Raw genomic sequence first — 13228 nt, 5'->3', positions numbered from 1 at the left:
GATACAATTCTATCTTTGCAAAACTTTGCTATTCAGTGATGATTACTGTGCATGGTGAGTGCATTGTTCTTGACGGAATGTGCAAAATGGCCCAGATAAGGAAGAATTTAAGTGTCTCAATTCATACGGAAGCACGACAGAATTGCAGCTCCATCTCTCCTTAGCACTGGCCTAATTTTCCTTGTATGTCAGCTTCCATTTTTCCCTGACTTTTCATTACCACTGAGAGCAAATTTATGAACAGAACACTAATTACTGATGTCATGCATCATCTCAAAGAGGTGGCTCAGCTAGCATTTCCACTTTGCGCGAAGGCCTAATGGTCATATTCTTTTTTATGTTTTCCAAAACAAACTCGGTCTAGTGGCAAAGAGCGCACTTTGTGATACAGAGTGTGTAGGATCACATCCTGTTCAGACCATGCTTTTTCCACTATGACTTTTAACCAAGCATTCACTTCTCATAGATGTTGGAGTGGCCACGACAGACATGGTTCAGATTCGACACTAAACTGCAGATCTCCTTTTTCCAATAAGGTAACTGGGGAGGTTAGGGATATGTAAGTAGCTGCAGTGGCATCCACTTGAAAAACCTGCAACAGATCTGCCAGGTACACCAGACAAAATTCTCTTTTGCTCATGCTTGTTAGCTTGCTTGCTCCAGTGAAAACCTGGCTTAAACTATACAAACATTTTTTTTGGATAATGACAGTTAAATTCTTGGAATTCTGATAAAAGTGGCTGACAGAGAAAATAAAAATCACAGTAGTGTTTGATGTTACGACTTCCATCAATGAGGACTTTTAATTTGTTGAAATTGTATGTGTCTTTCAGTACTACATTTTCTAACAATTCATGTAGGCCATTCCTTTAAAAAAAAAAATGCGAAATGTCTATTGAATGACAAAAGCAAACACTTTTCTTGTACCAGGCACACCGGATAAAGGAAAAATTGATGCGGTAACACGCGATCTAGTGTACTAGTTTTATTTAGACAGAACTGGAATAGAGTAACAAATGGTCCCGACCATTATTCTGCATATTGTGCTGCGTACTTGATTAAATTCATAAAGTGTAGTAAAGAAAACTGGTAATGCACAAATGACTGGGGCTTGAGAATACAGTTCCGCTCATAAACTTGAAACGAGAGAGAGAGAGAGAGAGAGAGAGAGAGAGAGAGAGAGAGAGAGAGAGAGAGAGAGAGAGAGAGAGAGAGAGAGAGAGAGGGGGGGGGGGGGGGGGGGGGGTATCGGAAATTATGTTGTCTGATAATTTTCTGATAAAATACTTTCCACTGTCGAAAAAATTCTTTATCGAGAAGTTGAATCACACTAGTAGTTCCAGGCGGAATAGACATTACATCAACAGAATTTTTCATCGTCCTACACAAAAACAGAGATGTCGTCATGTGCAGACCATCAATCCAACAAAAGCAATTAATTAGTTTCTACAGCTGCTAAGGATGCATTTCGAATGAAATATTGAAAATTATTGTTTCCCATTTTTCCAGATTTTGATACGTCGATTACAAGTTTTATGCAACTAAACAGGCCGTTTTTTAATTTGTGGTCCTAATTTGCCATGCGATACTTGAAGACAGATATACAGTTGTTAATGTCAGATGCAGTTTGGAGGGCTCAGTATCGTAGACCTCCATTGGTAATGTGCATAGTCTCTCGCGAGCAGTTCTAAATCTTTCAAACAGTTTTTCATTCAGATGGTTTCGTGTTTCCGTTTGGCGCATATTTCTTACTTTATGTAATTCATTCTTCCATTTGCACAGTTCACGCTCTGATCTTATGAAATGAAAATGCCTTTGCACATTGCATAACTTCAAGTATTTTTCCCCTCCTTCGCTTGGCAGATATTCTTTTTCAGAACTGTTACAGACACAACTGACATCGTCCAAGCCACAATTCATGAAATTGTCACAGCTATTTCTTATTTATTCTTACGTATCCACATGAAACGTCAATATCATTCGAATGAATCTCAAGGAAATCAACTAATATATAACACACACACACATATATATATATATATATATATATATATATATATATATATATATATCCTCATTAGAAGTAGGTGATTTCAGCTGGAAACCGGGTTCTTCATGTTTCATCATTGCTAAATTGAGAATGTTAATTGTATTCCACATTACTGTGAAACTGGGAGAGAGAAAAAAAAAAGTTACTATTAGCAGGCATGCCTTACAAAAGCACAATAAATATTAATTCAGCTTACCAATATGCAAAAAGCAATTGATAATTTGTAATAGGTGTTACTTGAGCTGCTAATTCGAAAAAATAGTAACTGTATACTATAATATCACAGAAACTATCCACGAACGGTAACCTGAAACGTCTTTTACAAATTATGATCGGGCTGTATCATGTTTCCTGTTCATAAATGTACCACCGAGCTCGTGTGTGTGTGTGTGTGTGTGTGTGTGTGTGTGTGTGTGTGTGTGGGCGAGCGCCTAGAAGCGAATGCACAGTTGCTACAGCGCCAGTAGAAGTGCACATTTCCACTGCCACGAATTTGCTAATTTTCAGCACTCTCTCTCTCTCTCTCTCTCTCTCTGTCGCCTCCGCAGCATCTTGCTTTACACCTTTTTGCCAATCACAACCAAACATTTTGGCTGTGTGTGCCTCTCTTTATGGCACTGGTGTGTTGCTGGCACATATGAATGAAAGACCTACTCACAGATCAGGAAAGGAGTTTTGGTGATTATCTTTGCAATTAAGAAGTTCCATGTTTACGTATGTTGGACTATGTTTACCCTCATTACAGAACAAAAACTGCTGGTTGCACACTCCCGTCTTCCAGAGTGGACAGCGTGACAGCTACGGCATTGGCACTTTTCCTCAGCTCCCACAATAGCTGCTCAAATATCTCTCTCTCTCTCTCTCTCACTCACACACACACACACACACACACACACACACACAACCCTATCTTATGGCCTGTCATGCAGTAAATGCTCCAAAGGTGGAGCATTTATTTTTCAAAGACCACAGATCTCGAGCTCCAGGGTTCGGTTCATCTCTCCAACCATTTGTAAGTCATCTCTGTTGATCTTCTGCTTGGTACAAAGTCAGATACTCAGCATTTCACCATCAGCCCAACACTGCACCCTCATGTTTTGCAACTCTTGCATTGTGGGCATTTAGGTATGTCACAGAATTAAGTCCTCACAAGCGACCTGTCTACTGGCCACGACTGAACAGAGACTTCTGAGGTGTCTGTGTGCATCTGCCTACACATGGCACCGCTCTGCTCTGCCCCAACCTTTTGCCCCTAGCCCAACCACCATTGCCCCTGGAAATGCCTTCATCTGGACTTTGCTGACCCCTTTATTTTGTTGGCCCTTTCTGGGCTCTATGTCACTCACTGTCATGAAAGTACCCACATGTGGTTATCATGGCGATCACAACCACTCACGCCACACTTAATGCATTTGTCCAGATTCAAGCTATCAAAGGGCTTCCCCAAACCATCATGTCAGGAAATGGGTACCACGTCACAGCGACAGGTTTCTAACAGCTCTGTGCTTTCAATGGCGTTGAGTTCCAGCTTAGTTGCCATTTCACCTGTACTTGAAAGGTGAAGCTGAACATTTCGTACATAAATACCAAATATTAAAAGTGGTAGGTACCTCCACCAACACCACAGCTGTGCTTGTGATGTTTCCAAGCACATACAGGACCACTCCTGTCCCAACTGTAGCCCAGCAAAGCTCCTCCAGGGGTGGCAGCCACATATTCTTCATCATCTCCTGGCCCTATAGCCCAAGGAAGTCCAGATCTCTTATACCGGGCACTACCTGTCGGGCTCAGCTGTTTGGACAAACTCATAAGGGGCGAAGCTCTCTTGGATGCCGGCTATAGTGGCTGCCAGCCATGGGCAATGCCTAACAAAAGTTGACACTCTGAGGGGTTTGGTGTATCAGCATACCTACCACCTCCACTCTTGCCTGCTTTTCTTTGCCACCATTGTCAGCTCCATCAGACCAGATATACGTATTCTTGATGATCATGCAACAGCACAGGTACAGCCTATGCTCCAGGTCAGCAGCGGCTGTTCAAATGGGCACAGGGAGGAAAGTGTATGTCTCTGTGCAGCCTCCAACTTCTTGGGTGTGATCACCCACAATGTCACTGCCCAAGTTGTCATAGCCCTGAGCATTGCCAGATTGGTTGGTTGGTTGGGCGGAAGGGTCAAACTATGAGATCATTCATCCCTTGTTGCTAATAAAACAATGCCACATGTGTGGGAATAAAACAGACGAGACATATAACACAAAACGGAAAGAAAGGAAAAACCTAAACGTTCCATCCAAAAACCACTGGGGTGAAGGACACAGAGGGACAAAGGACATACGCTAAAACCTACATAGAAATATAAAACTGAAGCTGCTGCTGAGGCATCATTGCCCAACACCGAAGGTAGGGAGCTGGGAAAGTTAAAAGTCCACCGAAGAGCAGCTGAAAGTGGGCACTCCAGCAAGAGGTGGACGACTGTCGTTTGGGAGCCACAGCAACACAGAGGTGGGTCCCCACGCTAGAGTAGGTAACCATGCATTAGACATATATGGCTAATGCAGAGCCAGCAGAGGACAACTGATTCCCTGCGAGGGGACAGCATGGAAAACTTATACACATTCGTTATCTTCATAAGAGTTCAAATCATCATCCCAGGCAGAAGAGAGGTGTCATCAAAACACTGGTGGACAGGGCCAATAGAATTTGTGAGCCAGCGTATTTACAAGAGGAACTAAATCATTTGCGGACAGTTTTTCGGAAAAATGGATATACTGATAAGGAGATAGATCGTGCACTCCACCCCAGAAAGAAAATGTCCGAAAACATGCAAAAACAACAACCTTCAGCAGGGAAAGTTTTTCTTCCTTACATCCACAATATTACGGACCGTATCGGAAAAGTGCTAGCCAAGTTTAGAATTGAAACAATCTACAGACCAACTAAGAAGATTAGTGAATGTTTAAGATCGGCGAAGGATGCACGACACCCTTTAGCTACTCCGGGTGTTTACAAAATTCCGTGTAGTTGTGGGAAAGTTTACATTGGAACAACTAAAAGAAGTATCAATACTCGCCTGACTGAACACGAGAGGAACTGCCGATTGGGACACACGGATAAGTCAGCTGTAGCAGAACATGTTTTCGAAGACGGAGACCATGAGATAAAATTTAGCGAGACAAGCTTGCTAGCTAAGACATCGCATTATCATGCACGTATGTATAGAGAGGCGATAGAGATTTTTAAACACCACAATAATTTTAACAAGAAAGAAGGTGGTTTGAAGTTAGATAAAATATGGCGTTCAACCTTGCATCAAAGATGTGACAATCGATTACCTTCGATCGAGAGTAATGACGCCAGTCAGAGATAGTTTTACTGTTGACATCACGTGACGAGTGGTGGTGCCCTCTACACGCTCTATATATACAGGACCTCCGCGGCTTGGTAGCCAGTCGTAGACTCGCCTCGGAAGATGTTGTCCGCAGCTGGCAACGAAACGTCAGGGAGAAGAAGTTCTACTGTTCGACCACGGCCTCTCAGCCCGGAAGTTTTAACTACTGACGATGCCGGCCGTGAAAGCCTACACGCTATGATTATACACATTCGTCGTCTCCTCCATGACACACAGCTTGTTGTGAGTACTGTTATGCCATTCTGTCTCCCAAAGCCTGAAAACCCTGTGGCATAAGACAGAACACAGGTCAGCTTCGGAGATGTCCATCTCCAGAAGCCATTTCCAAGTCGCCTGTTTGGCCAGCCTGTAGGCAAGTTTGTTGCCTGGGATTCCAACATGTCCTGGGGTCCACACAAACACCACTGAATGACGGGACCATTCCAGGGCACAGATGGACTTCTTGATGGATGCTACCAGAGGATGGCAAGGGTAGCACTGGTCGATAGCTTGTATGCTGCTCAGTGAGTCAGTACACAGAAGTGATGCACCAGGGCATGAGCGGATGTGCTCAAGAGCAAGAGCCATGGCCACCAGCTCTGCAGTGAAAACACTGCAACCATATGGCAAGGAGTGCTGTTCAATATGTCCTCCATGAACATACACAAAGCCTACGTGACCATCAGCCACTGAGCTGCTGGCATAAGCCATGTCAGAGCCCCAAAACACGTCAAGAATCGAGAGGAAGTGGCAGCGAAGAGCCGCGGGGTTAACCGAGTCCTTACAGCCATGCGAAAGGTCCAGACAAAGCTTTGGCTGAGGCATACACCATGGAGGCGTACGTGAACGGACCGCAAGTGGAGGTGGTAAATGGAAGGGCGCCAGTTCAAGAGAGAAGGGACCACACGCAAACCACAATCATTAGCCCTGACATGGACTGCCAATGCGGGAGATGGACTACTGCAGGTTGGAAAAGGAAACGGTAATTCGAATGCTCATGAGAACTACGAATGTGTGAAGTGTAACTGGCGAGCAGTTGTGCACATCTGATCTGCAATGGAGTGCCTCCAGCCTCCACCAGTATGCTGGTCACCGGACTCCTCCTAAAAGCTCCTGTCGCTTGTCAAACACTGCAGTGGTGCACACGGTCGAGTAAATGCAACACAGGGTGCTGCCGATCCATAAATCACATTCCCATAGTCAATTCAGGATTGGACAAAGGCTCTGTAGAGCTGCAGCAGCGTAGAGTGATCTGCACCCCAATTGATGTAACTCAGGCAGCAGAAGGTATTGAGGTCTGCCAGCACTTCCACTTTAAGCTGACTGAGATGAGAGTCACGTCAATCGAGCATCGAAAACCAGTCCTAAGAATCGATATGTCTCCACTACAGTGGGTGGATTGTCATTAAGGTAAAGTTTTGAGTCCAGTTGGAGGGTAAGACACCGACAGAAGTGCACAACACACGACTTTGCGGCTAAAACTGGAAGCCATGGGCCCCATGACTGCACCTTGTGGATGGCTCCCTGTAGGTGCCGTTCAGCAACACCAGGACTGCAGCAGCAGTATGACATGCATAAGTCGTCTACATACAGAGAAGGTGAGATGGTGAGCCCGACAACTGCTGCTAGACAGTTAATGGCCACTAAAAATAGAGACACACTCAATATACAGACCTGTGGGACTCCATTCTCCTGGATATGAATGAAACTATGGGAGGCACCAACATGGACATGGAAAGTACGGAGCAACAGGAAGTTTTGTACAAAAATAGGGAGCATGTCCCGGAGACACCACTCATACAATGTGGCAAGGATATGATGTTGCCAGGTCGTGTCGTATGCTTTACGTAAGTCAAACAAGATGGCAACCAGGAGTTGGCGTCAGGAAAGGGCTCCTTGGATGGTACACTCGAGGGACACGAGATTATCATTTGTAGAGTGACCTACGAGGAAGCCACCCTGACATGGAGCCAGTATGCCACATTACTCCACCTGCCGACACACATGTTCCACCAGATTACAAAGAAAGTTGGTGAGGCTGATAGCTATCCACATCAAGCGGGTTTTTATCGAGTTTGAGCACCGGGAAGACACCATCGCATCAGATCCAGTTGAAGATGACAAGGATATGTCACTTGTTGTCAGACGAGAGATGTTTAATCATCTGGCTGTGGATCCGATCAGGCCCAGGTGATGTGTCAGGGAAATGTGCAAAGGCACTGAGGAGCTCCCAGTCTGTAAATGAGGCATCATTACAGGTTCACTGTGGCATGTAGAGAATGACAGGACTTTTCCTTCCAGCCGCCGTTTGAGAGTGCAAAAGACTTTAAGGTAATTCTCCAGTGCAGAGGCTCCGGCACAGAGCTTAACTCGGCTCGCCACAGAACTCGGCTCGCCACAGAACTCGGCTCGCCACAGAACTCGGCTCGCCACAGAACTCGGCTCGCCACAGAACTCGGCTCGCCACAGAACTCGGCTCGCCACAGAACTCGGCTCGCCACAGAACTCGGCTCGCCACAGAACTCGGCTCGCCACAGAACTCGGCTCGCCACAGAACTCGGCTCGCCACAGAACTCGGCTCGCCACAGAACTCGGCTCGCCACAGAACTCGGCTCGCCACAGAACTCGGCTCGCCACAGAACTCGGCTCGCCACAGAACTCGGCTCGCCACAGAACTCGGCTCGCCACAGAACTCGGCTCGCCACAGAACTCGGCTCGCCACAGAACTCGGCTCGCCACAGAACTCGGCTCGCCACAGAACTCGGCTCGCCACAGAACTCGGCTCGCCACAGAACTCGGCTCGCCACAGAACTCGGCTCGCCACAGAACTCGGCTCGCCACAGAACTCGGCTCGCCACAGAACTCGGCTCGCCACAGAACTCGGCTCGCCACAGAACTCGGCTCGCCACAGAACTCGGCTCGCCACAGAACTCGGCTCGCCACAGAACTCGGCTCGCCACAGAACTCGGCTCGCCACAGAACTCGGCTCGCCACAGAACTCTGCAATCACATTTGTGTCTGTAGATAACATGCCATTTATGGTAACACCACAAACACCTGTTGGGGTCTGGTACCCGAAAAGACGTTTGATTTTTGACTCGACTTGGGAAGGTGACAAATGCCACCCAATGGTCGAGATGTGGCTTTCCAAACGCTCCTGCTTCTGTCTACGGTAAGTAGGCGAACGTGGGCAGCGAGCTGTTTAAAGGCTCTGAGGTGCTCCAGGAAAATGTGCCGCTTATGTTGCTGCAGAGCTCACCGATGCTTCAGTGACTTCCGGCGACCACCAAGGGACTGCCTTACGCCGGAGGCACCATAAAGAGTGAGGGATCGCATTTTCTGACGGAGAAACAATTGTTGCAGTCACCTGCTCAAACATGACATCGATGTTACTGTGTGGGGGAGATTCAATGGTGACATCAGAGGTGAAAGTTTCCTAGTCCGCCTTGTTTAAAGGCCATCTGGGCAGATGCCTGTGGGTCTGATGCCGGGGCATGACAGGAAGATGGGGAAATGGTCACTACTACACAGGTCATGTGCTCTCCAGTGGATAGATCAGAAAGTCCTGGGCTGAAAATTGATAAATCAATGGCTGAGTAACTATCATGAGCCACATTGAAATGTGTGGCGGCCCCAGTATTTAAGAGGCAAAATTCGAATTGCGACAGTAGAGTTTCGACATCTCTGCCTTGGCCAGTAAGCACAGTGCACCCCACAAGGGGTTATGGACATTAATATCTCCCAAAAGTAGAAAAGGTTTAAGGAGTTGATCAATCAGTGCAGCTAATACATTCAAGGGTACTACAACCTCTGGAGGAAGATACACATTGCAGACAGTTATTTCCTGCGTCATCCTTATTCTGACAAACACAGCTTCAACAAGGGTTTGAAAAGGCACTGTTTCACTACAGACTGCGTTTAGGACATAAACACTAACTCCACCTAGCACTCGATTATAGTCACTACGGTTCCTGTAATATCCCTTATAGCCATGGAGGGCAATGCAGATAGCAGGTGTAAAGCTTAACAGTTGCCATAGCTGAGCTAGGTGGGAGAAAAAACCTCCACAATTCCACTGGAGCATCATGTCATCATGAGACTGGGAAGGCATGGAACATTCAATGAGGCAGTTTACACCTCAGAGTCACCTGCTGCCACCGACTTTTTGCCTGGGCAGTCTATATCCTGTGTGTCTGATGAGATATAGGTCCTCAGTGGACGCCATAATCTCTTCCCCATCCTCAGATGCGAAGCTTGTACGTAGAGGTGGTGTGGGTGCCACTGCAATTTCCTTGGGCTTAGGGGTCTTCTTTTTGGATTTCTCTCACTGATCCTTGGGTTTCCCTGGCTGGGAGGACTTCACTGGCTCAGTCTCTGGGACTGAGGATGAGCATGAAGCCCTACGACCAGCTGCTTTTGAGTTTTTTAGCCACTGGTGGGTGTCATCTTTCCCACAAGCATAAACCTGGGAAGGGAACGACCCAAGCTACCCCGTCTTAGCGACAGAAGCCAAAGAAGACTTACGCTTCTCCGGCTTAGAAGTGGGGACAGACGTCTGCGATGGTTGGGGAGGGGGGCGGCGTTGCTCCCGAAGTAGGTGGTGAGGGAGCAACAGGAAGAGAATTCCCCTCACCATCAAGGGGGCATGTGTAGTCCTCTGGCTCTAAGAGGTGACTGGAGTTGGCAGAGCTGATGGTGCCAGAACTGTTGTTGCGGCGGCATAAGACTATGTCATACGTACTGGATGAAATAGTTCAAATTTTCTCTTAGCCTCAGTGTAGGTCAGACGGTCCAGGGTCTTGTACTTCATGATTTTCCTTTCTTTCTGGAGAATCTTGCAGTCTGGCAAGCAAGGAGAATGGTGCTCTCTTCAGTTGACACAGATGGTAGGCAGGGCACATGGAGTATTGGGATGTGATGAGCATCCGCAATCTCGACATTTGATGCTGGAAGTACAGCGGGAAGACATAAGGCCGAATTTCCAGCACTTAAAGCATCGCACCGGGGAGGGGTATAGGGCCTTACATCACAGCGGTAGACCATCACCTTGACCTTCTCGGGCAATGTATCACCCTCGAATGCCAAGATGAAGGCACCAGTGGCAACCTATTTGTCCCTCGGACCTCGGTGGGCATGCCGCACAAAACGTACACTACTTCACTCTAAATTGGTGCGCAGCTCATCGTCAGACTGCAAAAGAAGGTCACTGTGAAATATGATGCCCTGAACCATATGTAAGCTCTTATGGGGTGTGAAGGTTACAGAAACATCACTCAGCCTATCACAAGCGAGTAACATCCGTGACTAGGCAGAGGATGCTGTTTTGATCAAGACTGACCTAGATATCATTTTGGACAATCCCTGCACCTCCCCAACTTGTCCTCTAAATGCTCAACAAAAAACTGAGGCTGCATCATCATGAAAGATTCCCCATCAGTTCGTGAACATACAAGGTACTGGGGCGAGTAAGGTCCACAGCCATCCTTAGCCTAACATTCCTCCCATAGTGTGGACATGGAGGGGAATGACGGGGTTGTAAGTCTGTGCGCTGAATTGAGCTCGTGAACACTTACAGACTGCTGGTGTTTCACCACCAGCAAGAGATGATGGACTACGCTTCACTGTGTGTCATGCACCCACCCACTCCGGCCAGGGGCCGTCCCCACAGGAGCCATGCAGATGCAGCAAAGGACTCCTGGCAGGATGGCCATTGCCGGGATTTCCGCCGATGCTGCAGAGGGACGGGCATCTACCCCTTGGCATATGTGGTGAGTTAATGACGCAGGCATCAGCAGAGCAATCTCTGTGTGGTCAGGGGGCTAAAACCAACAGGGTACATAGCGGCCCCACCACAACAGAATGGCTACCCTTGCTGGATATCAGGTGCAAAGAAGTCCATGGTCATCGATGATGCAGAAAGCGACACTGTATAGTGCATGGTGGAAAACACACCCAGGTAGGTGTCCTTACCCAAGAGATGGAGAATGAGTGGGATTGAAATGCGACGATGAGAAAGTGGGCGAAAGATCTCAATGTACGATGGACACTACGCACCATGTACAGTGCCCTTCCCCAGTAGGCTCTCTTTGGGAAAATTTTGAAGAATGGAGGTCAAACCCTACAGCGACCATCACACAAAGGCCAAAATGTGTGAAACTCCTTTTAGTCGCCTCTTCCAACGCAGAAATACCTTGGGCCTATTCTTACCCCCAGACCCGGTGTTGTCATATGTACATTTCTTCCTACGAGCTAGGGAGTGTCGATGCCGACAATCCAAGCATGCAACAAGTTCACCTTCCCAAGCACTGTCAAGGTCCTTTAGTGTTCTTGATATACATTAATGACTTACCATTCCACATTGATGAAGATGCAAAGTTAGTTCTTTTTGCTGATGATACAAGTATAGTAATAACATCCAAAAACCAAGAACTAAGTGATGTAATTGTAAATGATGTTTTTCACAAAATTATTAAGTGGTTCTCAGCAAACGGACTCTCTTTAAATTTTGATAAAACACAGTATATATAGTTCCGTACAGTAAATGGCACAACTCCAGTAATAAATATAGAATTTGAACAGAAGTCTGTAGCTAAGGTAGAATTTTCAAAATTTTTAGGTGTGTCCATTGATGAGAGGTTAAACTGGAAGCAACACATTGATGGTCTGCTGAAACGTCTGAGTTCAGCTACGTATGCTATTAGGGTTATTGCAAATTTTGGTGATAAGAATCTCAGTAAATTAGCTTACTATGCCTACTTTCATTCACTGCTTTCGTATGGCATCATATTCTGGGGTAATTCATCATTGAGTAGAAAAGTATTCATTGCACAAAAACATGTAATCAGAATAATTGCTGGAGCCCACCCACGGTCATCCTGCACACATCTATTTAAGGATCTAGGGATCCTCACAGTAACCTCACAGTATATATATTCCCTTATGAAATTTGTTGATAATAATCCAACCCAATTCAAAAGTAATAGCAGTGTGCATACCTATAACACCAGGAGAAAGGATGATCTTCACTATGCAGGGTTAAATCTAACTTTGGCACAGAAAGGGGTAAATTATGCTGCCACAAAAGTCTTTGGGCACCTACCAAACAGCATCAAAAGCCTGTCAGATAGCCAACTAACATTTAAAAATAAATTAAAAGAATTTCTAGATGACAACTCCTTCTACTCATTGGCTGAATTTTTAGATATAAACTAAGTAAAAAAAACTTAATCATTAGTGTCATGCAATATTTTGTGTAATGTAATTTCTTGTACAGACATCTTTTATTAACCTGACACGTTCCACATCATTACGAAGTGTCGTATTCATGATCTATGGAACAAGTATGAATCTAATCTAATCTGGTGCTCTGGGCTCATTTCAGGGGGAAGGATACGGCATCTTGGCCCTGCGAGCTTTAAAGCCCACCGAAAGACATGGTCTTCAATGACAAATGCTAGATGGCACTGCTTCAAGTGACAGGTGTTGCTGTCACTGCTGAAGCACTGACTACAGACCCTCAAACGGCTGGCCAGCCTATCAGCACTCCTGGCTGTCCTTTAAAGACAACAGCACAGTCAGTTACACGTGATTTCGCTGCACTCTGGTACTGCCCTTGCTGTACATCATAGTTTTGGTTTTGATTTGGTAAGTTTTATGGATGAGGTGGCTAAACTGATACAAGTAGTTGTGGTGGAAAATGTTTGGGATGATCCATTGTTACTCATAGCACACAATGGTCTGATCAATGACATCACCAATTGTATTGTAGCTCTCAACACAATAAAACAAGC

This window comes from Schistocerca gregaria, chromosome 3, assembly GCF_023897955.1.
Source record: "Schistocerca gregaria isolate iqSchGreg1 chromosome 3, iqSchGreg1.2, whole genome shotgun sequence".
Taxonomy (NCBI): Eukaryota; Metazoa; Arthropoda; class Insecta; order Orthoptera; family Acrididae; genus Schistocerca; species Schistocerca gregaria.
Note: the sequence above shows the minus strand (reverse complement) of the source record.